Source organism: Pleurodeles waltl, chromosome 10, assembly GCF_031143425.1.
Source record: "Pleurodeles waltl isolate 20211129_DDA chromosome 10, aPleWal1.hap1.20221129, whole genome shotgun sequence".
NCBI lineage: Eukaryota > Metazoa > Chordata > Amphibia > Caudata > Salamandridae > Pleurodeles > Pleurodeles waltl.
The window spans coordinates 507571472-507598036 of record NC_090449.1 but is presented as its reverse complement, the minus strand read 5'-3'; positions in this window follow the sequence as shown (position 1 = coordinate 507598036).

Here is a 26565-nt window from a genome sequence, read left to right as displayed (position 1 = left end):
GGTCCAACTGCCCAATTACAACTTTGGCGGGCGGTCTCACCTAAAAACCGCCAACTCTGCCAGGATCATAGATCCTCAGGGGGTGATGGCGGTCGGGCTTATAACCACCCATAGCAGCACTGCCTGGCTGATTACAACCCCAATTTACGCCAGCCTTTTCATGGTGAGGATCCCGCCATTAAAAGGCTGACAGAAAGCCAGTGCCCCTCTACTGCCTTGCCCAGCACTGTTGGAATGCGCACGGTTTGCTTTGCAAGCCATCACAAGCCTGCTACCAAACAGACTCACTTTAAAACATTTAATTGCACAAATTAAAATAGCCACAAGTACTACAACTCCTGCCCCTGAAAGACAGCAAGATATCCAAAAACGTGAACACTTAACCACCACACGTAATGTGGAACCCTTCCTCTTACGTGATAACCTGAACAAAGAAAACCAGATCCTAATATTTTGTAATATCAAACATGGATGATGGATAAAACCTTCAAAACGTGTCCCAGACCATTCACTCAGATATCAAACACAAATATACCATTCATGTATTCATTACTACCTAATAAACAAAATAGCACTCACTCCGAACTACTGAACCACATTAAAATTAAATCAAACAACTACTGCCTATGATTCATCAAAGCCATCAAAGCAATCCAAGGCCTTCAAGAACCATACAAACCTCAAAAAGTGTTTAAAAAACAGAAATGTTCCTGGACACCCGCACAAAGAAAGAAAATCAAAGTAAAGAATACTGGTTTACTACAAACCAAAACTGATTTTCTTTAAAAAAAAACACAAAATCCAAACGCCAATAGGACATTGGTGTGGAGAAAAGAACGTGCCACCAAGACAAATTTGTTTCCAACTCAATTTAATAAAAAAATAAGGTTTGTTGTAAGGGAGCAACGCCAACTCAATATCCTCCATCAACCGCCCGCAGCAACTGCCGCCCACAACTTTCTCCTTCCCCGACCATCCAATCCCCACATTCTACTCCCATTGTAGCTATTAAACATTCCGATCACCACACATCTTCCCCCCAAAACAAAACAGTAAAAAAACTCTGACTAACACAAAATTACTAATGTTACCTTACATAGCGATATACCAATTTGCTCTTTGCAGGAGCTACATTTCTTCATCTAACCAGATTAATAATATTCACATTAGATTACTGTTGCTCAATGTCCTATGACAAATTCTTGGAGATACCCAGGTAATCTCTTTTCCCATTGGCTTCGTCGAAGAGGTATATCATCGGTGGTCGAAACACACTTGTTTGCATTATGAACAGAGTCAGCACATATGTCAAATTGAATATCAGGACCCACAACTGGTTGCATCTCGGAAACCCTTCCCAGCAAATACCCATTGATTTCATTGTCGTTTTCACACAGACTCACATGCCACAGATTATGTATTTTACCATCCCCAAGCTTGACAGCTCCATCCAATAGATTCACTATTTTAATAGGACTTGACCAAAGGGCTGCCCCTTTTTCTATGAACCCAGGGTCCCTCACACATACATACTTCCCTGCAACAAGTTTAGGCATGATTCTCCTTCCGTTGACTCTACTCAGCACATGACCTTGGTGTTTTAGCACATGTTTCATAATGAGGTCATCACTGTTGGTCAACCTCTGCTCTTTTTTTTTATTCTTTAACCACCATGGAACTAACTTGGAAGATGGTTTTCTTCCCCTTAATAACTCAAATGGTGTTTTCCCTGTCACCGAATGGGGCATAATTCTATAAGATAGTAACATACTCTGAAGAGCCTTCTTGCATGACAGGTTAGATTTGCTATTACCACGTCAACATAAAAAGTTGAGAAAATGTTACACTTTGGAGAGGTCATGTGTATTATCTCCACTCCCACACAAGAAAAAGCAGGGAAGTGTTTGACTTTGGAGGAAGTTGATTTACTAGTTCCTTTCCAATCTGATCAACAGTATGGAAAATGTTGGACTTTAGAGGTGTCAAGTTTAGTATTCCTACTTCAACATAAGCAAAGGCAGAAAAAGTACTGAACTTTATAGGGGTTATATTTACTATTCCAACTCCAATCTGAACAACAGTAGGAAAAGTGTTGGGCTTTGGAGGGGTTTCATTTATACCCATTCCATTCTCAGCAGCAGCAGGGAACGTTTATTATTTCCACTCTAATCTTAGGAAGGTTGGGAAATTGTTGGACATTGGAAGGGCTAGATATACTATTCCTATTCCAAACTAAGCAACAGTAGAGAAAGTTTTGGACTTTGGAGGGGTCCCATTTACTATTGTCACTCCAAAATGAATAACAGTTATGAAAATATTTTGGAGGGGTTAGAAATACTAGTCCCACTTCAATCTGAGAAGCAGTAGGTAAAGTGTAAAGGCAGGGAGTTGTTACATTTAATATTGAAACTCCTAAACTTGTTCTTAAAAATATTTAAATATAAAACACAATTAAAATATGTAATACTTAGTATATAAAATAAATGTGTATTAAAAAATAAATACAAATACATTAAGTTAAAAAATACACATGTAATATGACAAATAAAATGGAAATGATAAAGATATATAAACCCAACAAACAATTGAAGTTTTTTTTTTACAATATTATAAAAACAGAACAGTCTTAATACTTCCTTAGTTATTAAACCAATTCAAAATGAAGTAAATTAATGTAATATAAACTTAATTTACAAACTGCTATAATTAAATCAACTGATAAACCCATTGATTAAAAAACAACAAAAATTAAAATATGAGTTAATCAGTTGACTGATTTCCATACTTAATTATTATTTTACATAAAAATAAATAGAAATACAAAACATTACATTTTAAATAAGTTCCAACCCTAGTGCTCAACACCCCCAGCAACCCATAACTAATTGAAAATTCCTAATTAAATTAAAAACATGTATTTGTCACATTTAAAATTAGAAACTCTATTAAAATACTTACTTAAATACAGATATTTGAATACTTATTATAATACCTATACTTGTAACTATATATATATATATATATATATATATATATATATATATATATACTATGTATACTTTAAATGAAATTGACTTATAAATGATATTTAAAAAAATATTGTCTACCTAAAAATGATATTCTTAGCTTCTAAATGCTGCCCCATGATATTTATGAGTTGACAGTATTTTGACAGGATATTCTTGTACCACAATATTTTTTCCACAATCTTTGGCATAATACCTCTGAGAGTGCGTAGGAGTGTGGGTTACACTCTCTCATCTGCCGGATTTTTTTAAGTTGACGGAAACATCAAGAAAATCAACAATATTAACTCATTTAGATTTCAGTGGAGCCCATTTGGCCACAAATTATGGACCTAAAATTGATAATTCAGGTTAGGTATCTTATTTCCAATCAATAAGCCGTCTAAGACAAGTCCAAGCCATCAAAATGTTAAAAAGATGCAGAATTACAGCTGGCAAGCTGAAATATTGCAACCAGTTCAATCTCATCAAATAAAGATACAAAGCAATAACAGCCACAGCAATACAGAAACTGAGAATTATACATAGGTGTTCCATGAAGAAACCCATGCTCGCTCTCCTAATCATAAAACAATTCTAAAACATCTAGTCAAAGTACAAAGTCAGGAATGAGGACGGTTGGAATAAAAGTTTAGGGAAATTCGGACATGCGAGAAGGTTTCAGTATAGTGAAGGCTTCTGTAGATGTTCTCCAGCAAAAGAGATAAGTGTATGGCCCGAAGCTTCACACTTGGAGGAAAAGGGGAAGCAGAGACTTCTGTCCCCCTCGCAGTCTATGGGAAGTCTGTCTTCTAACAGCATAACCATTAATTAAAACAAACAGAACCTTCAACACCAACGTTAACAGTCCAAGGACTGCCAGACTCGTAATCGTGGCCTTAATGTGTATTTCGAATACATGATTATAGATAAGCACGTTAACTTCCAGAATAAAAATAAAATGTAAATAAGTCAATAAATGCATCTTAAAGAGTAAAAGTAAAATGCATATGATACCTATAAGTATTTTATATGATCATTAGTATACATGTTCATAAATCTTCAGTCTTTTAGTGGTTACATTTTTTAATGTGGATTCTTATTTATACTATTATTTTAAACCTTAAAATGTTAAATAAATTGAATATAGTACTATACATAGAGATATTTCAGTGTTCTTACATTTTTACTTTTTTTGATGATGTTCTACTCCATGATATTTTTTCAATATGTAAACTCAATATTTTTGCTCTTGATATTTTTGAAAAGATGTTAGTGTATTATGATCTTTCTGTTTCAGATATTTTGTTACTGTCAACACCCTGGGGAGAGGGGGAGGTACAGCCATTGTACGTCCTCCTTAGTCACGTACACTCGATCACATCCGATACCGTAGAGAATGAGCAAAGTCAATTAAATGTCTCCCTGTATGGGTAAACCAGTCTGGGTCAAAACGGGGACGTCACAGTACTACTGTCAAAACACAACTCAAGGAAAGATCATTCTTATGGAACAGGAAGCTTCACACACATATCTGTGTGATGCCTCATTTTCGGCAACCTCTCCCCACTCTGGTAGGACAGTGCTACCAGGGTAGACTTGCCCTCCTTACGGGCACTAACAGGAGGGAGTTCTGATATAAAAACTTCTGGACAAAGGTGGGATCCAGATATGAGGTGTCTGTATCAATTTTTCTAAAACACACCAATCCATCTCATTTTCTCTGTGTCCATTCTCAATGCAATGGTTGGTCAGTTTTGTAGAGTCACGTTTGCACCTAATGGTGCTCCAGTATTTAGTAATGCGAGTTTGCACACACCTGGCCGTCATCCCAATATACATTAATTTGCACAGGCATTTTATTATGCAGACCACATTGTTAGTGTTACAGTTCATCAAGCTTTTGAGTTTCAATGGGGGTTATTAGGTCCAGTTCTCTAGTCCTTTTCGTGAGAGGACATATGCTACGATTCCCACAGAGCCACAGGAGGAGTGTCCTACGGGAGGGAAGTAGGATCCACAGAGTCATCTGGTCAGTTTTTTCAATGTCTCTTTTTGGGCGTGTGTGCACAACTATATCCTTGATATTCCTTGCTCTTTTGAAGGAGTGCATAGGTTTTTGTAGATGAAATCTATCTGACTCCAGGATCTTCCAGTTTTTTTTATAATTCTCTGGAAGCCATCATTCGAAAGGGAGCTAAAGGTGGTTACTCAAATCAGCTTGTTGTTCACCTCTTTCCTGTATGTTGTTAGTAGTTGTTCCCTATTGTTATGAAGGGCCATTTTGTTTGCCCTCCATATCCGGTGAGGGGGTAATTCTTCTTCTCTGACAGTTTCAAGGAGAGTTTTTTTGCATGTAACTTGTAGTCCTTTAACTCTGAACCGTTGTGTCTTAAGCGCAGAAATTGTCCAAATGGCAAGTTGTCCTGCAAGGTTTGTGAATGAAAACTCAAATCGTAAAAGATTTTTGCAGTCTGTTGGTAAAAGACCTCAGTTTTCCGGCGTCCATTGTTCTCTTTAAGAGATTCAGAAACAGGTTTGTTGCCTACTATGGTGGTTGCAAAGTGCAAGAAAGGATTAAGAGGATTTAACCATTTACCAAATTCAAGGGCCTCATTTTTGGTGCCTGTCCAGACAAACAACATGTGATCTATGTAACGTTTCCATAGTCTTATATTAGCCCGAAAGGGGTTCAGAGGGTGCAAGACCTACTCTGAGTCAAAGGACTGGACATAGAAGCAAGCCAGGCTGGGGGCAAAAGTGCTGCCCATTGAAGTCCCACTCACCTGGTGAAAGTATTGCCCCTCAAAACAATTGTGTGTTAGTGCCAAGTGCACTAAACTGAGTACAAGCTCATGGGGTGATGGAGTCTCATTCAATTTCATTGAGCATTTTTTCCACTATTTCTAAAGTGGCCTTCTGGAGGAATCTGGTATATAAAAACTCTGTGTCCGGGCTGATCACAAATTCCCTGTCATGGTCAAATGACATGTCTTTTCATAAATTGAGGACATCTTTTGTGTCTTGTAAGAAAGAAGGCGTCTTCTTCACCAAGGCCGGAGGAAAACTTCACAAAAGTGTGATGGGGGTCCAGGGTGGAATGAATCCCTCAGATAATTGGTCTCCCAGGTGGCAGGAACTTATTATTTGGGAAGAATATAGAAGTAAGGCATTTTAGGTTGTTTCTGTGTAAGAAACTCAGCCTCATGTTTTGAAATCCACTTGTCTTCCAATTCTTTTAATACAAAGAAGGCAAATTATTTTTGTATTTCAGGAGTAGGGACTCTTGTTAGACATTTTTAATTATAGTTGTCATTAAGTAACTTCAGGCATTCATCTCTGTACATAGTTACAAGAAGGATCACTATTGCCCTGCCCATATTGCAGGTTTGATCACAATTGTTTTGTCAGCTGCCAGTGCGTTCAGTGCCCTAATTTCTTCCTTACTTGTATTGCAGCAGATGCCTCAGTGATCTGCACCCAAGGTGTCAATTTCTCAGTTGACTGTTTTTTTAAAAGCCAGCACTTCTGGAAGCATTTTGAAAGTCGGTGGTGTGAATGTGGACTTGGGGTGTAGCCCAGTATTTGTTTCTTCCTCTTCTCTGTGAGGAAGGTGGCCCTCAAAGAAGACTCTGTCTAATTTTCTGTAGGAATTCCGCTGTTTCCAGTTTGAGTTGGAAAATATATATTTTTTCCAGTTGGCACATATCCTAATTCTTAGTTGAGTACCGTTATCTCAGTTTCGTTCAAGGCCTCACGCACTGTAATTAGTTACAACGTCTTTTGAGTCAGACCAGGCGTTAAGGGACCTGTGGACCCATTTTCATGGTTAAATACCATGGAATGGGTCCACAGGTGCCCTCCCCAAGCCCCAAGAACACCCCACCCCCACCAGAGGGACACCGGGGGACCCCATCCCGGGTAAGTCCAGGTAAGTTTATTTTACTTTTTTTTTCCCCACCGTGGGCCCTAACTTGGGGCACCCTGCATGGCACAGGGTGCAAAAGGACATGTCCAGTGGACACTTGTCCCCACTGCTGTCCATTGGGGTGGTGGGCATGACTCCTATCTTTCCTAAGACAAGAGTCATGTTTTTGGTGGTTCTGCGCCAGGAAATGGCACTATTCTGGTTAGGCTAGGTTAGTCCAGGCTAGCGTAATTTTTTTGGCACACAACCCCCACCTTCCCTACCGCAACCCCCACCCGGCTAGCGTCATTTTTCAGGACGCTAGCCGGACCTTACCACCAGCTTGCACCATTCAATAAATATGACGCCCATCATGCGTCTGAGAATGACAGAATCCGGCAATAAACTTTTGACAATACTTTTGCTTTCAATGGCTCAACCTATCTCCTTTAACCAACTTTTTTTCTGCCCTTCTAAGTAGCCTTAACAGGTCTGGGGTATTCTTGAGGGGTGTGGCTCCCTAACTGATTCAGGTGTTCTAAACACTATGGGCCTGATTACAAATTTGGAGGAGGTGTTAATCCGTCCCAAATGTGACGGCTATACCACCAGCCGTATTACGAGTTCCATAGGATATAATGGACTGGTAATACGGCTGGTGGTATATCCGTCACTTTTGGGACGGATTAACACCTTCCTCCAAAGTTGTAATCAGGCCCTATATTATCTAATATTGTCTTATTAAGCAACGAAACCCAGGTGAGCCCTACCTGAATGTAGACTTTGGCATATTAACTTAGTGAAAAGTTAGAAAAAATTAGAGATAAATTATATTGTTAAAAGTTGAGCTTCCCTATATGAGGTAATTACATTAAGACAGGCTGTGGACATATGGGTGACAATTGACTGCAAGTCACTGCAAAACAACAAACGTGATAAGTGAAAGAATATGTGCCCATACAATGCACATGCATTAAGAACCTCCAATTAGAGCAATTTCATCTAAAAGTGCAACTGCTATCCTTCAAGAAATAAACTATCCTTTACCCTAAATTTTAGGGGATATCGTCTCTTAGTCTGGGAAGGGGACAGTGTCTTGTGTAGTCACTCACTGTTGATGAGTGAGGAAAATTCAAAAACATTGAATCGCTATATCGTATTATTGTCTCAGGCACATGCGGTAGTTAATACTTAGGGCCTAATTACGACCATGGCGGATGGGATACTTTGTTCCAAAGTGACAGATATCCCATCAGCTGTATTATCCTATGGATAATCCGTATTATCCATTATATCCTATGGAACGTGTAAATTGGCAGGCAGGATATACCTCACGTTTGGGATGAGTATCCCATCAGCCAAGATCGTAATCAGGTCCTTAGTCATTAAAAATTACTGCTGATGCCAGCAGACAGTGCACGCATGTTACTAGTTGTATGTATACCAAAATTATGTTCTTTGTCGTTCCTATCAGGCTCAGGCATACACAATAGATTGGATTGAATCATCAAATGTTGATTTGAGATCAAAACAGCGTGCATGCATGTTGGTAATTTTATACATGCCAGCATTTCTGTGCTTGGTACAATCATAGCCCAACCCCAATCGTGTGCGTCATGGGATAAATGCATTCAAACTCAAACATTCATCCACATAGATCATTGTTGTTAATCAGTAACGTTCTTTGGGGAGGTACATACACACACATTCACTCCTATAGTAAGGCTTCCTTCAAGATTGTAACCAGCTTTTTTGGAAGGAGTACACATCCACCCTCTCACACTCCACTTACTTTGTCAAAAGGCCCACACGCAGTTCCACCTGAATGAACCCGCTCCCAGCCACTGGAACGGCGTGCTGATGTGGCCACTATGTTTTTGAAGTCCTCAAGTGTGCTGATCTCACGATGAGGCCATGCAAATTAATGTATATTGGGATGACAACCAGGTGTGTGAGAACTCACATCACTGAACACCAGAGCACATTAGGTGCAAATATGACTCTACAAATCTGACCAACCACTACATTGGGAATGGACACAGTGAAGATCAGATGGAGTGGTGACACAGACACGTAAAGATATGACAAACCCCTTCTGAAATTTGAGCAAAGATAGATTTTAAGGCTCAGGACATATATCCGTGGGCTGAATGATGAGATAACATGGAATAGTATGAACAGATGATCACCAGTGTAAATGAGTATTGAGACAGAAAATGAATCTAAAAGATAGCCTCGCTTTTGCCCATGATTCCCATGTTAGCCCATCTATTACACATTGAGTTTATCTCCACGGGCACACACATGAACACCTTTGTCATGGATTTTTTCTGCACTAAAAAAAGCTTTAGAACATGAATTATTTGTGATAAGGTGAATTTCACGCAGTTACTTAGTTGCCATAACATATATAAACTAGCGACATCACTACTAGAAAGGTCTGGGTCACTTAAACAGTATGGGAACTCTGTCCCACTAATAATGGTGTCATCCTTAGTAATTAATACTCTGTATGCTACTACCAGCCGTACCCTCAAGAAAACAGGGATTTCACTACTAAAAATATCCAATGTTTGAGTATTATGAGCAGGGTGTGCCATGTATTAATGGGATTTCGACCACCTGAACAAAAACCACAAGATATACGGTGGGAATTCTGCCTGGGTAATTACCCTCCTTACGAGAACTATACTACTCAGCAACCATCCTCATGGATTATCAAGTATTATGAGCACATCAGCTTTGTATACATACAACTAGTAATGTGCGTGCTAAGTCACCTTCCATCAGAAGTAATTATTAATGACTAAGGGGCTCATTACGAGTTTGGTGGATGGACAAGTTGTCCGCCAAACTCACAGGGATGAGGCGGCCATCAACCCGGCTGCCTCACCCCTGTCGCTTTACGATATTCTCACCGTGCTGACTAGTGGGTACATTGTATTACGACGTTCACGCTGGTCAGCCAGGCCAAGACCGTAGCCCTACAGCACCCACAGAATGCGCACTGTCTGCAAAGCAGACAGTGTGCTCCTAGGGTGTTGGGCTCCGCAAGTCTTTCTATGGTGGTTGAACCACCATGGAAAGGCTAGCGGAAAAATATTAGTGCTCAGCACAGCAGTGCTGAACTCTGCAATGCTGTGGCTGAGCACGAGTCCACCCGCTGTCAGCCCATACGGAACCATGTTCCTGGCCGGGACGGTGATCCCCTTACAGTCCGACCGCTAGGGTCATAATGTGGCAGTGGGACTGCCTGGAGTGCAGCGGTCTGACTGCCACCGCGGCATTGGTGGTCCTAGGGCCCTCAATATTATATTGAGGCCTTAAGTATTAACTACCACATGTGTGATAAGAACACTATAGAGATACAAGTGTTTTCACTGTGGAGCAAATGATGCACAGGCATATGCACGCTCTTAAACAAGGTTCCGACAAGGGTCCTATCTTTATCATTCACAATCAATATCTTTACACCCTCATGACTGACAATTTAGTTTTGCAGATACTGGGAACACAAGGACAGCGCATAAGTTATACTGCCCTTAGTAAAAATGAGCGTACAATTTTCCTCAGTCATCATCAGTGAGTTTGTGGAGGGAAGCCCAAGACAGCCACCTCCATTTTGCGAGCCTCAGCATCTTCCCTGTGTCCTAATACAGCCCAGTGTTCAAGGATTGCTAAAAGACCTAGGTAAGGAGCCCCCACACTTTTCTGGGTAAATAGAGTTATGTGTTTAAAAGTGTTTTTTTCAGCTACCCGTGCCTGTTTTACTGTGGACTCCCTGCGTTTCAGGCACCTTGACCTTTAAAGTGGTATTTTTTTAATTGCTTTTTTTGCCGTGACTGTGTGAATTAACTTACTAGTTTGTGGCACATTACTTCATAACCCCCCCTCTTTTCTAAGTAAAAAGGCTACATACATCTTGCAGAGTGTGTTTTAGGAGACTGTTTAATCTGTTTCTGTGATTTAAATTGTTTTTAGAAACTGTCTGCACCCCCTGTTTTTTGCCTTAAAAAAGCCACAATTCAGAGTGTGCGACAAAGTATTCCAGTGTTTGTTTTTAAACAATCTCTCCCTTACCTGGAAAGTAGAGTCTTCTAGCTTCGAAGTGTGGATTCAGCCTGTCTGTATCCAAGGAGATTCTGAATAGAGCAGCAGCTGCCTCCTCCCTGCCCACAGGGTCTGGACTTCAGTTAACTTGCTTCTTATGTAAGTTCCTATTTGTTGTTGCATATGTTGTTGTGATAGGTTGCTAGTGGCTGGTCTTTCCATTGGTTGCTGGTTCCAGGGCTGGGGCTGTGATTGGTGGATAGGGCTGAGATTCTGATTGGTTGTTGGTTCTAGGGCTGTGATTGGTGGATAGGGCTGAGATTCTGATTGGTTGTTGGTTCTAGGGCTGTGATTGGTGGATAGGGCTGAGATTCTGATTAGTTGGTGGTTCTAGGGCTGTGATTGGTGGATAGGACTGAGATTCTGATTGGTTGTTGGTTCTAGGGCTGTAATTAGTGGATAGGGCTGAGGTTTTGATTGGTTGCTGGTTCTAGGGCTGTGATTGGTGGATAGGATTGGGAATCGGATTGGTTGCTGGTTCTAGGGCTGTTGCAGTTATTGGTGGTCAGGATTAGGGGTATGAATGGTGATTAGGGCTGAGTCTCCCATTAGTTGTTTGAATCAGGGTTACAAATTGGATTGGTTAGGGTTACGACCAGGGGCCAGATGTAGCAAGCAGTTTTGCCCATTCTGTGTCTATGGGAAAATGTGTTTGTACATATGGCCCCAGGTTCCTATTGGCCAGTAGGGCTATTTAAGCCTAGGACTCAGGGCGTCTCAGCCCGGGTGGAGAGGCAAAGGGCGGAGAGGACAAGAGAAGTTTCCTGTTTGGGCCTGTTCAAGACAGGTAGGGACTAGGGCCAGAAATGCTGCCCAATTCACAATTGACCTGGAATTAATACAGTCCCTACACATCCGTCAACATGCAAACACATCACCTGCAAAGACATCCAACTCATGCATCACAAACTGACCGCAGAGAGATTGCTATGTCCCATCACCCAACACAATACCCATTATACAACACATATCCTCCACAACTACAACAGTCAAACACCTGCATTCTCACAACAAAGACTACTCTGTCCAATCCCACTAACTCAACCTGCCATCACCAACACAACACTAAACCACACTATACAATTCTCTCAGCCTTCCAGATACACACTCCCTGTTCATACTAACCAACAACACTATCCTCTGTTTGCTCCACACAGACCACCTTTCATCATAACAATGCCCAAACCCAGCCTTCCAACACACCATCTACAAACACCCTTCCCCTCTCTTCACCAATTACACACAACCATACAATCCCCACACTTCACTCCACCACACATATTACCTCTTCCAGTCATCACAAGTAACACTAAGGCGGTCATTCTGACCGCGCCCGCCATGCGGTTACCGCCGAATGACCGCCCCGTGGTCAAAAGACCGCGGCGGCCATTCCAACTTTCCCGCTGGGCCGGCGGACGACTGCCAAAAGGCCGCCCGCCGGCCCAGCGGGAAAGCCCCGGCAACGAGGAAGCCGGCTCCGAATGGAGCCGGCGGAGTTGCAGGGGTGCGACGGGTGCAGTGGCACCCGTCGCGATTTTCACTGTCTGCAAAGCAGACAGTGAAAATCTGTATGGGGCCCTGTTAGGGGGCCCCACGACACCCGTTCCCGCCATCCTGGTTCTGGCGGTGAAAACCGCCAGAAACAGGCTGGCGGGAAGGGGGTCGGAATCCCCATGGCGGCGCTGCAAGCAGCGCCGCCATGGAGGATTCCCTGGGCCAGAGGAAAACCGGCGGGAAACTGCCGGTTCCCCTTTTCTGACCGCGGCTTTACCGCCACGGTCAGAATAGCCCAGGAAGCACCGCCAGCCTGTTGGCGGTGCTTCCGCTGCCCTCCGCCCTGGCGGTCACAGACCGCCAGGGTTGGAATGAGGGCCTAAGTCCCCTGATACACATCCATCCCCTCTTACACACCTCACACATTCATCTCCAAAACACATCAACACCCCCTCTAACACTCTAATTCCACTCAGCAGCACTAACTCACATACAAATCCCTCACCAAAAACAACTACATCAATATCCCCTCTCACTATTTCAGAAAAACAATACAGACCACACACATCAGCACATCAAATCAATACAAACTTTCATTATACTTATCGTCACACCCACTCCCACCCTCAGGACTGCACAAAGAATACAAGTCCCGTCCTATCTTTACCCCTACTTTCTCACTCTTCACAAACACCTACCACAAGCACCCCATCCCAGCAACTTTCATTTACTCGTCTCTCCTCCATTGCACAATTTAGAGCCTTACATCATGATCCACATGCTCCTCCACCACCCCTAACCCATACTCCAGCCACACTAAACAGACGCGCACAAAATTAACAACATGCCACGCTTAACAACCTTGCATCCCCTTGTCTATTACATAATAGGACTACCCTACAAAAAAACAGTTCACTCTTCATGTCTCTCTCAGCCACCAAGTCCACCACCCACACACACCGACCCAACAAAATGCCTCCTTAACCTACTGGAAGAGGAACACTATATTGAAAAGCAAGACTATTGTGAGCCTCACACAGTTATCACCACTAACAACACGCCTGCTTCAAGCTCATATTATACTACTTACCCTTCTCCTAAACAAAACAACACTACTGCTAACACACCTTTTCTAAACTGCCCGCTCATAAATGCTCGATCACTCTAAAAAAACAAGCACCACATCTACGACCTGCTCACAGACACACAACCTGACTTACTATTCATAACAGAATCTTGGTTGGGAGTTGACATGGCCCCAGTGTTGCACAAAGCCCTTCCTCCGGGCTATCAAACCATCACTCAAAACCATATAGGCAAGAGAGGAGGTGGACTAGCTATTATATTCAAACAGGCAATAAACCTCAGTAAAACAGACAACATTTCCATACAAGGTTGTGAAGCCTTCTACACCAGATGCCACCCTACTCCAACTTCCTCCTGTAACGTTCTCCTCCTCTACAGACCTCCACCTAACAACTCGACATTCCCAGATACTTTTCTAGATACAGTCTCAAACCTTGTTACACTATACTCCAACCTATGCATTCTTGGGGTTCTAAACATTTGGTTTGACAACCCCAATATACCCCCTCCAAAAGCTATCACCACTGGCCTAGTCGCCTTGAAACTACATCAGATTGTACACAATCCCACACACATCGCTGGACACATCCTAGATGTCATTTTTGCTAAGCCTGAACTAGTCACTGTTCATAGCATCACGCCAATTACATGGTCAGACCACCATTTGATAACTTTCCGACATAAAACTCCACAAATCAACACACCCCACAACTACTTACATACATGCACCTATCGACCATGGAGCAAACTCAATTTGGATGACTTAGAAACACAACTAACAGCCAACACAGATCTAGATACAATTAATTCCGTTCTAAAACTTTATGAGTGGCTACAGGAATCTTTTGATATCCTAATACCACTCAGAAAAACTAAACACGACAAAAGAAAACCAACACCTTGGAGAAACACAGAACTTAAAAAGATAAAGCAACAAATCAGAATGTTGCAGAGGACCTGGCTCAAAACACACAACAGTCAAGACAAACTGCATCTACACAAACTTAACAGAATATATAAATCATCAATCAAAAAAGCTGAAAAAAGGTACTACTCAGACAGAATTCAAAATGCTAAATCTACAACCAAGAAATTTTATAAAATTCTCAATGAATTTTGAAAACCTACATGCATGAAAGGAAGTCATCCCACTACTTAAGATTCACAAACAAATTGGCAACTCATTACACAACCAAGGCAGACACATTGGACTCCTATTTAAAACAGAAGAAAACCATCAGCACCAGCCCCTTTCCTAAAATACCCTCTAAGAATAAACCAACCCAGCCTCTACAGTCCTTCCAACAAATATCACAATGTGAATTTATGGATTTGGTCAAAGCAAGCAGGCCTTCCGGTTGCCCTTCTGACCCTTGTCCACCACACATCTTCAAGAACATTCTTTTATCTACTTCTGCTGCCACACCTGTAAGACGAATCATCAACAACTCTTTAACTACAGGAACTTTTCCTGTAGACCTGAAAAAGGCATAAATACGACAGTTTTTAAAGAAAACAAAACTAGACCCGCAGGACCCCAACAACTACAGACCAATCACAAATGGACCGTTCCTGGGCAAACTGATAGAAAGATCAGCATTTGCCCAGGTGTCACAATTCATTGAAGACAATTCTATACTTTCAGACTTCCAAACCGGATTCCGCCCAGGAAGAGGCACTGAATCGGCACTCATAGCAATCTGGGATAATCTTAAAAAGACAGTCGACCGCCATGGAGTTGCTGCACTACTTCTCTTGGACCTCTCAGCTGCCTTTGAGACGGTTGACCATGACACCCTAATTCAAAGACTCCACGAAGCCGGCATACAAGGGACTGCTCTCAACTGGATTACTTTCTATCTTCAAGAATGATCTAATATCATCTACTCGCCCCCCTTCTCGTCCAAACCCTACCTCACAAAAGCAGGGGTCCGCCAAGGGTCAATCATCTCACCTTTGCTTTTCAACATCTACATGATATCAGTACCAGAACTGATCAATGATTTTCATCTCACATGCTACAACTATGCAGATGAACCACAAATACTACTTAAATTAGAATGCCCCAAAAACATTGAAAACTCAGAAATCTTCAGTTGCCTCAGAGCCGTTGATCAGTGGATGACCTGGAGCCATCTCAAACTAAATACCTCCAAAACAGAAATACTCATATGTGGTGAGTGGAAAAGTTATGAACCTCTGTGTGTCTGGCCTGACGATCTCGGACCACTTCCTCAATTATCCAAGGAAGTTAAAAACCTTAGAATCACCATGGACTCCAAGTTAACTATGAATGTCCAAGTGGACAAATTAGCACGAACAAGCTTCATCACCTTGAAGACTCCACGACGCATCTTCCCCCACCTCGGATTTCCACACAAGGTGCAAGCTACTATCTCACTTGCACTATCCAAACTGGATTATGCCAATGGCCTCTACCATGGATCATCTCTATCTAATATGAAAAAACTACAACGTATTCAGAACTCTGCAGCCAGGCTACTATTACATGTAAAGCCGCAAGCCTACATCTCCCCCGCCTTGAGAGCACTACACTGGTTACCCGTTGCCAGAAGATGCACTTTCAAGCTGCTTTGTATCACCCATAAAGCTATACATGGAACAGGGCCGCTTTTTATCAGGAACAAAATAACCAAATACATCCAACAAAGAAACCTCCACTCAAGATTGGCACCCAGCCTTAGAACACCACCATACAAGAAAAAGACTATAGGTGGTACATCCTTCTCCGTTCAAGCAGCCAACCTATGGAATTCATTAACCCCAACTATACGAGCCACAGATAACTTTCTTGTCTTCAGAAAACTACTCAAGAGTTGTCTCTTTCCTTCATAACCACCATATTCAAACAACTATGGACTGCATATGCCTATGTTGATAAATATTTTTTTCTGATTATGTGTATATTTCTAGTTATGTATAGTTCTTTAGAAGATATGTATCGCTACTATGTCATAACAATAAAATACACACACACTCTTTAAACCTGTTTAACTAAGTATATTTACCCATAGTTCTAAATATGTATTGTATGTACATATATGTGTGCATCTGTGTGTGTGTATGTATGTGTGTGTGTGTGTGTGTGTATATATATATATATATATATATATATATATATATATATATATATATATATATATGTGTGTATGTTGTTCTCTGCTTGGCATGTTCATGGGTCATTGCACGGCTCCTGGGTGGGTTGTTATACTAGATGTAGGAGGCTGGACTGGCTTGTAGTGAGTACCAAGGGGTACTTACACCTTGCACCAGGCTCAGGTATCCCTTATTAGTGTAGAGGGGTGTTTAGCAGCTTAGGCTGATAGAAAAGGTAGCTTAGCAGAGCAGCTTAGGCTGAACTAGGAGACGAGTGAAGCTCCTACAGTACCACTAGTGTCATATGCCCAATATCATAAGAAAACACAATACACAGATATACTAAAAATAAAGGTACTTTATTTTTATGACAATATGCCAAAAGTATCTCAGTGAGTACCCTCAGTATGAGGATAGCAAATATACACAAGATATATGTACACAATACCAAAATATGCAGTAATAGCAATGGAAAACAATGCAAACAATGTATAGTCACAATAGAATGCAATGGGGGCACATAGGGATAGGGGCAACACAAACCATATACTCTAGAAGTGGAATGCGAACCACCAATGGACCCCAAACCTATGTGACCTTGTAGAGGGTCGCTGGGACTGTAAGAAAACAGTGAGGGTTAGAAAAATAGCCCACCCCAAGACCCTGAAAAGTGGGTGCAAAGTGCACCTAAGTTCCCCAAAGAGCACAGAAGTCGTGATAGGGGAATTCTGCCAGAAATAACAACACCAGCAATGCAACAATGATGGATTTCCTGACGAGAGTACCTGTGGAACATGGGGACCAAGTCCAAGAGTCACGATCAAGTCGGGAGTGGGCAGATGCCCAGGAAATGCCAGCTGTGGGTACAAAGAAGCTGCCACTGGATGGTAGAAGCTGAGGATTCTGCAGGAACGACAAGGGCTAGAAACTTCCCCTTTAGAGGATGGATGTCCCACGTCGTGAAGAGTCGTGCAGAAGTGTTTTCGTGCAGAAAGACCGCAAACAAGCCTTGCTAGTTGCAAGGGTTGCGGTTAGGGTTTTTGGATGCTGCTGTGGCCCAGGAGGGACCAGGATGTCGCCAATTGCGTGAGGAGACAGAGGGGGCGCCCAGCAAGGGAAGGAGCCCACTCAGAAGTAAGCAGCACCCTCAGAAGTGCCGGAAGAGGCACTACAAAGTGGAGTGAACTGGAGCTCACCCGAAGTTGCACAGGAGGGTCCCACGAAGCCGGAGGACAACTCAGGAGGTCGTGCAATACAGGTTAGAGTGCCAGGGACCCAGGCTTGGCTGTGCACAAAGGAAATCCTCGGTGAGTGCACAGGAGCCGGAGTAGCTGCAAAACACGTGGTTCCCAGCAATGCAGTCTAGCGTGGGGAGGCAAGGACTTACCTCCACCAAACTTGGACTGAAGAGTCACTGGACTGTGGGAGTCACTTGGACAGAGTTGCTGAGTTCAAGGGACCTCGCTCGTCGTGCTGAGAGGAGACCCAGAGGACCGGTGAAGCAGTTCTCTGGTGCCTGCGGTTTGCAGGGGGATGATTCCGTCGACCCACAGGAGATTTCTTTGGAGCTTCTAGTGCAGAGAGGAGGCAGACTACCCCCACAGCATGCACCACCAGGAAAACAGTCGAGAAGGCGGCAGGATCAGCGTTACAAGGTCGCAGTAGTCGTCGTTGCTACTTTGTTGCAGTTTTGCAGGCTTCCAGCGCGGTCAGCAGTCGATTCCTTGGCAGAAGGTGAAGAGAGAGATGCAGAGGAACTCTGATGAGCTCTTGCATTCGTTATCTAAGGAATTCCCCAAAGCAGAGACCCTAAATAGCCAGAAAAGGAGGTTTGGCTACCTAGGAGAGAGGATAGGCTAGCAACACCTGAAGGAGCCTATCAGAAGGAGTCTCTGACGTCACCTGCTGGCCCTGGCCACTCAGAGCAGTCCAGTGTGCCAGCAGCACCTCTGTTTCCAAGATGGCAGAGGTCTGGAGCACACTGGAGGAGCTCTGGGCACATCCCAGGAGAGGTGCAGGTCAGGGGAGTGGTCACTCCCCTTTCCTTTGTCCAGTTTCGCGCCAGAGCAGGGCTGAGGGATCCCTGAACCGGTGTAGACTGGCTTATGCAGAGATGGGCACCATCTGTGCCCATCAAAGCATTTCCAGAGGATGGGGGAGGCTACTCCTCCCCAGCCCTGACACCTTATTCCAAAGGGAGAGGGTGTAACACCCTCTCTCTGAGGAAGTCCTTTCTTCTGCCTTCCTGGGCCAACCCTGGCTGGACCCCAGGAGGGCAGAAACCTGTCTGAGGGGTTGGCAGCAGCAGCAGCTGCAGTGAAACCCCGGGAAAGGCAGTTTGGCAGTACCCGGGTCTGTGCTAGAGACCCGGGGAATCATGGGATCGTCTCGCCAATACCAGGATGGCATTGGTGGGGCAATTCCATGATCTTAGACATGTTACATGGCCATATTCGGAGTTACCATTGTGAAGCTATACATAGGTAGTGACCTATGTATAGTGCACGCGTGTAATGGTGTCCCCGCACTCACAAAGTCCGGGGAATTGGCCCTGAACAATGTGGGGGCACCTTGGCTAGTGCCAGGGTGCCCACACACTAAGTAACTTAGCACCCAACCTTTACCAGGTAAAGGTTAGACATATAGGTGACTTATAAGTTACTTAAGTGCAGTGTAAAATGGCTGTGAAATAACGTGGATGTTATTTCACTCAGGCTGCAGTGGCAGGCCTGTGTAAGAATTGTCAGAGCTCCCTATGGGTGGCAAAAGAAATGCTGCAGCCCATAGGAATCTCCTGGAACCCCAATCCCTGGGTACCTCAGTACCATCTACTAGGGAATTATAAGGGTGTTCCAGTATGCCAATGTAAATTGGTAAAATTGGTCACTAGCCTGTTAGTGACAATTTGGAAAGAAATGAGAGAGCATAACCACTGAGGTTCTGATTAGCAGAGCCTCAGTGAGACAGTTAGTCATAACACAGGTAACACATACAGGGCACACTTATGAGCACTGGGGCCCTGGCTGGCAGGGTCCCAGTGACACATACAACTAAAACAACATATATACAGTGAAATATGGGGGTAACATGCCAGGCAAGATGGTACTTTCCTACACAACCCCCCCCCCCAAACGAAGGATAATAAGACTAGCCATGACCTGATGAGTATTCATTGTCTAAGTGGAAATATCTGGAGAGTCCATCTGCATTGGAGTGGGTACTCCCGGGTCTATGTTCCACTGTATAATCCATTCCCTGTAGGGATATGGACCACCTCAACAATTTAGGGTTTTCACCTTTCACTTGTTTTAGCCAAAGTAGAGGTTTGTGGTCTGTCTGAACAATGAAGTGAGTGCCAAACAAGTATGGCCTCAACTTCTTCAGTGCCCAGACCACAGCAAAGGCCTCCCTCTCTATGGCAGACCAACGCTTTTCTCTAGGGGTCAACCTCCTGCTGATAAAAGCAACAGGTTGATCCTGGCCCTCAGAATTAAGTTGTGATAAGACTGCCCCTACCCCTAATTCAGATGCATCAGTTTGGACAAGGAATTTTTTGGAGTAACAGGGGCTTTTCAGGACAGGTGCAGAGCACATGGCCTGCTTCAGCTCCTCAAAAGCTTTCTGACAGCTAGCTGTCCACAATACCTTTTTAGGCATTTTCTTAGATGTGAGGTCATTAAGAGGGGCTGCAATGGAGCCATAGTTCTTTATGAACCTCCTGTAATACCCACTGAGGCCTAAGAAGGCTCTCACCTGGGTCTGAGTTGTAGGGGGAACCCAATCTATAATAGTTTGGATTTTCCCCTGAAGTGGTGCAATCTGTTCTCCACTTACCAGGTGTCCCAGATAAACCACTTTCCCCTGCCCTATCTGGCACTTTGAAGCCTTGATAGTGAGGCCTGCCCTCTGCAGGGCCTCCAAAACTTTCCATAGGTGGACCAGGTGATCATCCCAGCTGGAGCTAAAGACAGCTATATCATCTAGATATGCTGCAATAAAAGTTTCTAGCCCTTACAGGACTGTGTTCACCAACCTTTGAAAAGTGGCAGGTGCATTTTTCAATCCAAAAGGCATTACTGTGAATTGGTAATGGCCTCCAATGGTTGAAAATGCAGTTTTTGCTTTTGCATCCTCTGATAACTTGTTCTGCCAATACCCTGCAGTCAAATCAAAGGTGCTTAGATACTTGGCAGATGCCAGTGTATCTATTAGCTCATCTGCCCTGGGTATAGGGTGAGCATCAGTTTTGGTTACCTGGTTGAGACCTCTATAGTCTACACAAAACCGCATTTCCTTCTTTCCATCCTTGGAATGAGGTTTTGGTACAAGTACCACAGGAGAGGCCCATGGACTTTCAGAGTGCTCAACCACTTCCAGTTCAAGCATTTTCTGCACTTCTTGCTTTATGCAGTCTCTGACATGGTCAGGCTGCCTATAGATCTTACTTTTGACAGGCAACCTGTCTCCAGTATCTATAGTGTGCTCACACCAAGAAGTGGTGCCTGGCACAGTAGAGAAGAGTTCAGAAAACTGACCCAGGAGATTTATGCAGTGGTCTTTCTGCTCAGCAGTAAGACAATCTGCCAAAACTACACCTTCCACTAGAGCATCTTGTTCTGTGGAAGAGAAGAGATCAGGGAGAGGGTCACTCTCTTCTTCCTGTCCCTCATCTGTTGCCATGAGCAGGGTGAGATCAGCCCTGTCATAGTAGGGTTTCAGGCAATTGCATGGAGCACCCTAAGGGGACTCCTGGCAGTGCCTAAGTCAACTAAGTAGGTGACTTCTCCCTTCTTTTCAACAATTATGTGGGGTCCACTCCATTTGTCTTGGAGTGCTCTTGGGGCCACAGGCTCCAAGACCCACACTTTCTGCCCTGGTTGGTACTGAACCAAAACAGCCTTCTGGTCATGCCATTGCTTTTGGAGCTCTTGGCTGGCCTGAAGGTTTTTACTGGCCTTTTTCATGTACTCAGCCATCCTAGATCTTAGGTCAAGTACATAGTCCACTATGTCTTGATTTGGAGCTTTTAAAGGTTGTTCCCAACCCTCCTTAACAAGTGTTAGGGGACCTCTTACAGGGTGTCCAAATAGGAGTTCAAAGGGGCTGAAGCCCACTCCTTTTTGGGGTACCTCCCTGTAAGCAAAAAGGAGGCAAGGTAACAGGATATCCCATCTCCTGCGGAGTTTTTCAGGGAGTCCCATTATCATACCTTTGAGAGTTTTTTTAAATCTCTCCACCAGTCCATTTGTTTGTGGATGATAGGGTGAGGTGAACTTGTATGTCACACCACATTCCTTCCACATGGCCTTTAAGTAAGCAGACATGAAATAGCTTCCTCTGTCTGATACCACCTCTTTTGGGAAGCCCACCCTGGAAAAGATTCCCAGGAGGGCCTTTGCCACTGCAGGAGCTGTAGTGGTCCTTAGAGGAATTGCTTCAGGATATCTGGTGGCATGGTCCACTACCACCAAGATAAACCTATTGCCTGAAGCAGTAGGAGGGTCAAGGGGGCCAACTATGTCAACACCTACCCTTTCAAAGGAAACCCCAACCACAGGCAGTGGAATAAGGGGTGCCTTTGGAGTGCCACCTGTCTTGCCACTGGCTTGACAGGTTTCACAGGACTTACACAATTCCTTTGTGTCCTCTGACATTCTAGGCCAATGAAACAAGGGGACAAGCCTGTCCCAAGTTTTCATTTGCCCCAAATGTCCAGCTAAGGGAATGTTGTGGGCTAGAGTTAGGAGGAACTTTCTGTACTCCTGAGGAATCACCAATCTCCTGGCAGCTCCAGGTTTTGGATCCCTTGCTTCAGTGTACAAAAGGTTATCCTCCCAGTAAACTCTGTGAGAGTCACTGACATCCCCATTTGCTTGTTTGACAGCTTGCTGCCTTAGACCCTCTAGTGTGGGACAGGTATGCTGTGCCACACTCAGCTCCTCCCTGGCAGGCCCCCCTTCACCCAAAAGCTCAGCAGTGTCTGCTTCCAGCTCCTCTGGTGTAGGTTCTGCACAGGGTGGAAATTCTTCTTCCTCAGAAGTTGAGTTCACTGTAGAGGGAGGGATAGTAGGTAGTGATTTACTTTTACTAACCCTAGCTTTAGGGAGCCCTTGGTCCATTCTTCCAGGATCCAAGTCACCCTGTCCTTTTTGCTTTTTGGCCTGAGCCCTTGTTAAAGCAAAAATATGCCCTGGAATGCCCAGCATTGCTGCATGAGCCTCCAACTCCACATCTGACCTGGCTGATGTCTCTAAATAATTTCCTAGTAGACAGTCTACAGGTAAATCTGAGGCAACCACAACTTTCTTTGGACCAGTAACCCCCCCACCAGTTGAGATTTACAACAGCCATGGGGTGGCTAAGTGTGTTGTTATGAGCATCGGTTACTTGGTACTGGTGACCAAGTAGGTGTTGTTCAGGGTGGACCTGTTTCTCTATTACCATGGTAACACTGGCACCTGTGTCCCTGTAGGCCTGAACCTCAACACCATTTATTAGGGGTAGTTGCTTGTACTTATCCATATTAAGGGGACAAGCAACCAAGGTGGCTAAATCAATAGCCCCCTCAGAGACTAACACATCCTCTGTGGTCTCCCTAACAAGACCAACCCCAACTAAATTACCAAAAGTGAGCCCAGCTACTCCCTTGGATTGGCTATTAGTAGGTTTGCTCCGACCACCACTGCTATTACTAGGGGCACTAGGTGTAGCAGCAGGGGTTGTAGTGGTAGGAGGCTTGGTGCTTTTCTTTGGACAACTGGGATCTGTTGTCCAATGGCCTTTTATTTTACATAAATAGCACCATGGTTTATTTTCTTTGTTTTGATTTGAAGAGGATTTGGGCCCACCACCCCCACCAGAGTGTTTTTGTGGGCCTGGTGAAGACTCATTTTTAGATTTGTCCCCACCCTTGTCAGAAGACTTACCATCCTTCTTCTTGCCATCCTTGTCACCCCCTGTATGAACATTTCTGTTCACCCTTGTTCTGACCCATTTGTCTGCCTTCTTTCCCAATTTTTGGGGAGAGGTAAGATCAGAGTCTACCAGGTACCGGTGTAACAAATCAGACACACAATTATTAAGTATCTGCTCTCTCAGGATTAAGTTATACAGGCTTTCATAGTCAGAAACTTTACTGCCATGTAACCACCCCTCCAAGGCCTTCACTGAATGGTCAACAAAGTCTACCCAGTCTTGTGAAGACTCCTTTTTGGTTTCTCTGAACTTCATCCTATACTGTTCAGTGGTTAAGCCATAACCATCTAGGAGTGCATTCTTAAGAACTGTAAAATTATTGGCATCACTTTCCTTTACAGTAAGGAGCCTATCCCTACCCTTTCCACTGAAAGATAGCCATAGGATAGCAGCCCACTGCCTTTGAGGCACCTCCTGTACAACACAGGCCCTCTCAAGTGCAGCAAACCACTTGTTAATGTCATCCCCCTCCTTGTAAGGGGGAACTATCTTGTGCAGATTCCTAGAATCATGCTCTTTTGCAGGATGACTATTGGGAATACTGCTGCTGCCACCATGGGGTCCTAACCCCAACCTCTGCCTTTCTTTTTCTAAATCTAAGGTTTTCCTATCTAAATCCAGCTGTTGCTTCTTTAGCTTCAGCCTGGATTCTTCCACTCTCAATTTATTGAGTTCCCTTTCTAACATTCTGTCTTCAGGGAGGGTGGGTTGGGCATGCCTTGATACAGAAGAATGGTGTGAATGAACAGAGGGAGACCTGTCCCTAACAGATGGCACTCTAACATTCTGGCCTATAGAAGTCACACTCCTACTATGATGAGAGGTAACACTCTTACTGTGATGAGAAGTCACATTTGTACCAGCTATGCTAGGTGGCCTGCTAAGGGGCAGGTTGGGAAAGTTCCCTTCTAACTCTCTTACTAGGGGTGCCCCAGAATCAGAGTGGGAACCATCAGCTAATTTCTCATCAGAAGTGGCAACAAAGGTCTTATCTTGTTCAACTAGCATGTTAACTAATAGTTCTCTAGAGGGATTCTTCCCTACCCCTAAACCTCTTTCTACACAGAGACTCCTTGCTGCCTTCCAGCTAAGGTGGTCATAAGCAGTCTTGGCCAGATCCAGAGTTTGACCTGTACCAGACATAATAGAAAAGGTTTAAGGGACAGAAAAAGAAAGAAAAAGTTTTCAGAACTTTTTTAAAGGACAGAAAAAAACTTTTAAAACTTTTAAAGAACTTTTTTGAAAGTTTAGAGGTACTTTTCAGCACTTAGTAAAAGAAGTGAGAGAAGAAAAGCAAACCTTTTTGGTTAGGTGCACATACACTGAACTTGTTTTGTATATTTTTCTCTTATGAAAAGTACAATGACAAAAGTGGTAAGTAGTTGCAAAGTACTTATCCCACCGCTGCACAACCAATGTAGGAGGCTGGACTGGCTTGTAGTGAGTACCAAGGGGTGCTTACACCTTGCACCAGGCCCAGGTATCCCTTATTAGTGTAGAGGGGTGTCTAGCAGCTTAGGCTGATAGAAAAGGTAGCTTAGCAGAGCAGCTTAGGCTGAACTAGGAGACGAGTGAAGCTCCTACAGTACCACTAGTGTCATATGCACAATATCATAAGAAAACACAATACACAGATATACTAAAAATAAAGGTACTTTATTTTTATGACAATATGCCAAAAGTATCTCAGTGAGTACCCTCGGTATGAGGATAGCAAATATACACAAGATATATGTACACAATACCAACATATGCAGTAATAGCAATAGAAAACAGTGCAAACAATGTATAGTCACAATGGAATGCAATGGGGGCACATAGGGATAGGGGCAACACAAACCATATACTCTAGAAGTGGAATGCGAACCACGAATGGACCCCAAACCTATGTGACCTTGTAGATGGTCGCTGGGACTGTAAGAAAACAGTGAGGGTTAGAAAAATAGCCCACCCCAAGACCCTGAAAAGTGGGTGCAAAGTGCATCTAAGTTCCCCAAAGAGCACAGAAGTCGTGATAGGGGAATTCTGCCAGAAACAACAACACCAGCAATGCAACAACAATGGATTTCCTGATGAAAGTACCTGTGTAACAAGGGGACAAAGTCCAAGAGTCACGATCAAGTCGGGAGTGGGCAGATGCCCAGGAAATGCCAGCTGTGGGTGCAAAGAAGCTGCCACCGGATGGTAGAAGCTGAGGATTCTGCAGGAACGACAAGGGATAGAAACTTCCCCTTTGGAGGACGGATGTCCCACATCGTAAAGAGTCGTGCAGAAGTGTTTTCGTGCAGAAAGACCACAAACAAGCCTTGCTAGCTGCAAGGGTTGCGGTTAGAGTTTTTGGATGCTGCTGTGGCCCAGGAGGGACCAGGATGTCACCAATTGCGTGAGGAGACAGAGGGGGCACCCAGCAAACTTGGACTGAAGAGTCACTGGACTGTGGGAGTCACTTGGACAGAGTTGCTGAGTTCAAGGGACCTCGCTCGTCGTGCTGAGAGGAGACCCAGAGGACCGGTGAAGCAGTTCTTTGGTTCCTGCGGTTTGCAGGGGGAAGATTCCGTCAACCCACGGGAGATTTCTTCGGAGCTTCTAGTGCAGAGAGGAGGCAGACTACCCCCAAAGCATGCACCACCAGGAAAACAGTTGAGAAGGCGGCAGGATCAGCGTTACAAGGTCGCAGTAGTCGTTGTTGCTACTTTGTTGCAGTTTTGCAGGCTTCCAGCGCGGTCAGCAGTCGATTCCTTGGCAGAAGGTGAAGAGAGAGATACAGAGGAACTCTGATGAGCTCTTGCATTCGTTATCTAAGGAATTCCCCAAAGCAGAGACCCTAAATAGCCAGAAAAGGAGGTTTGGCTACCTAGGAGAGAGGATAGG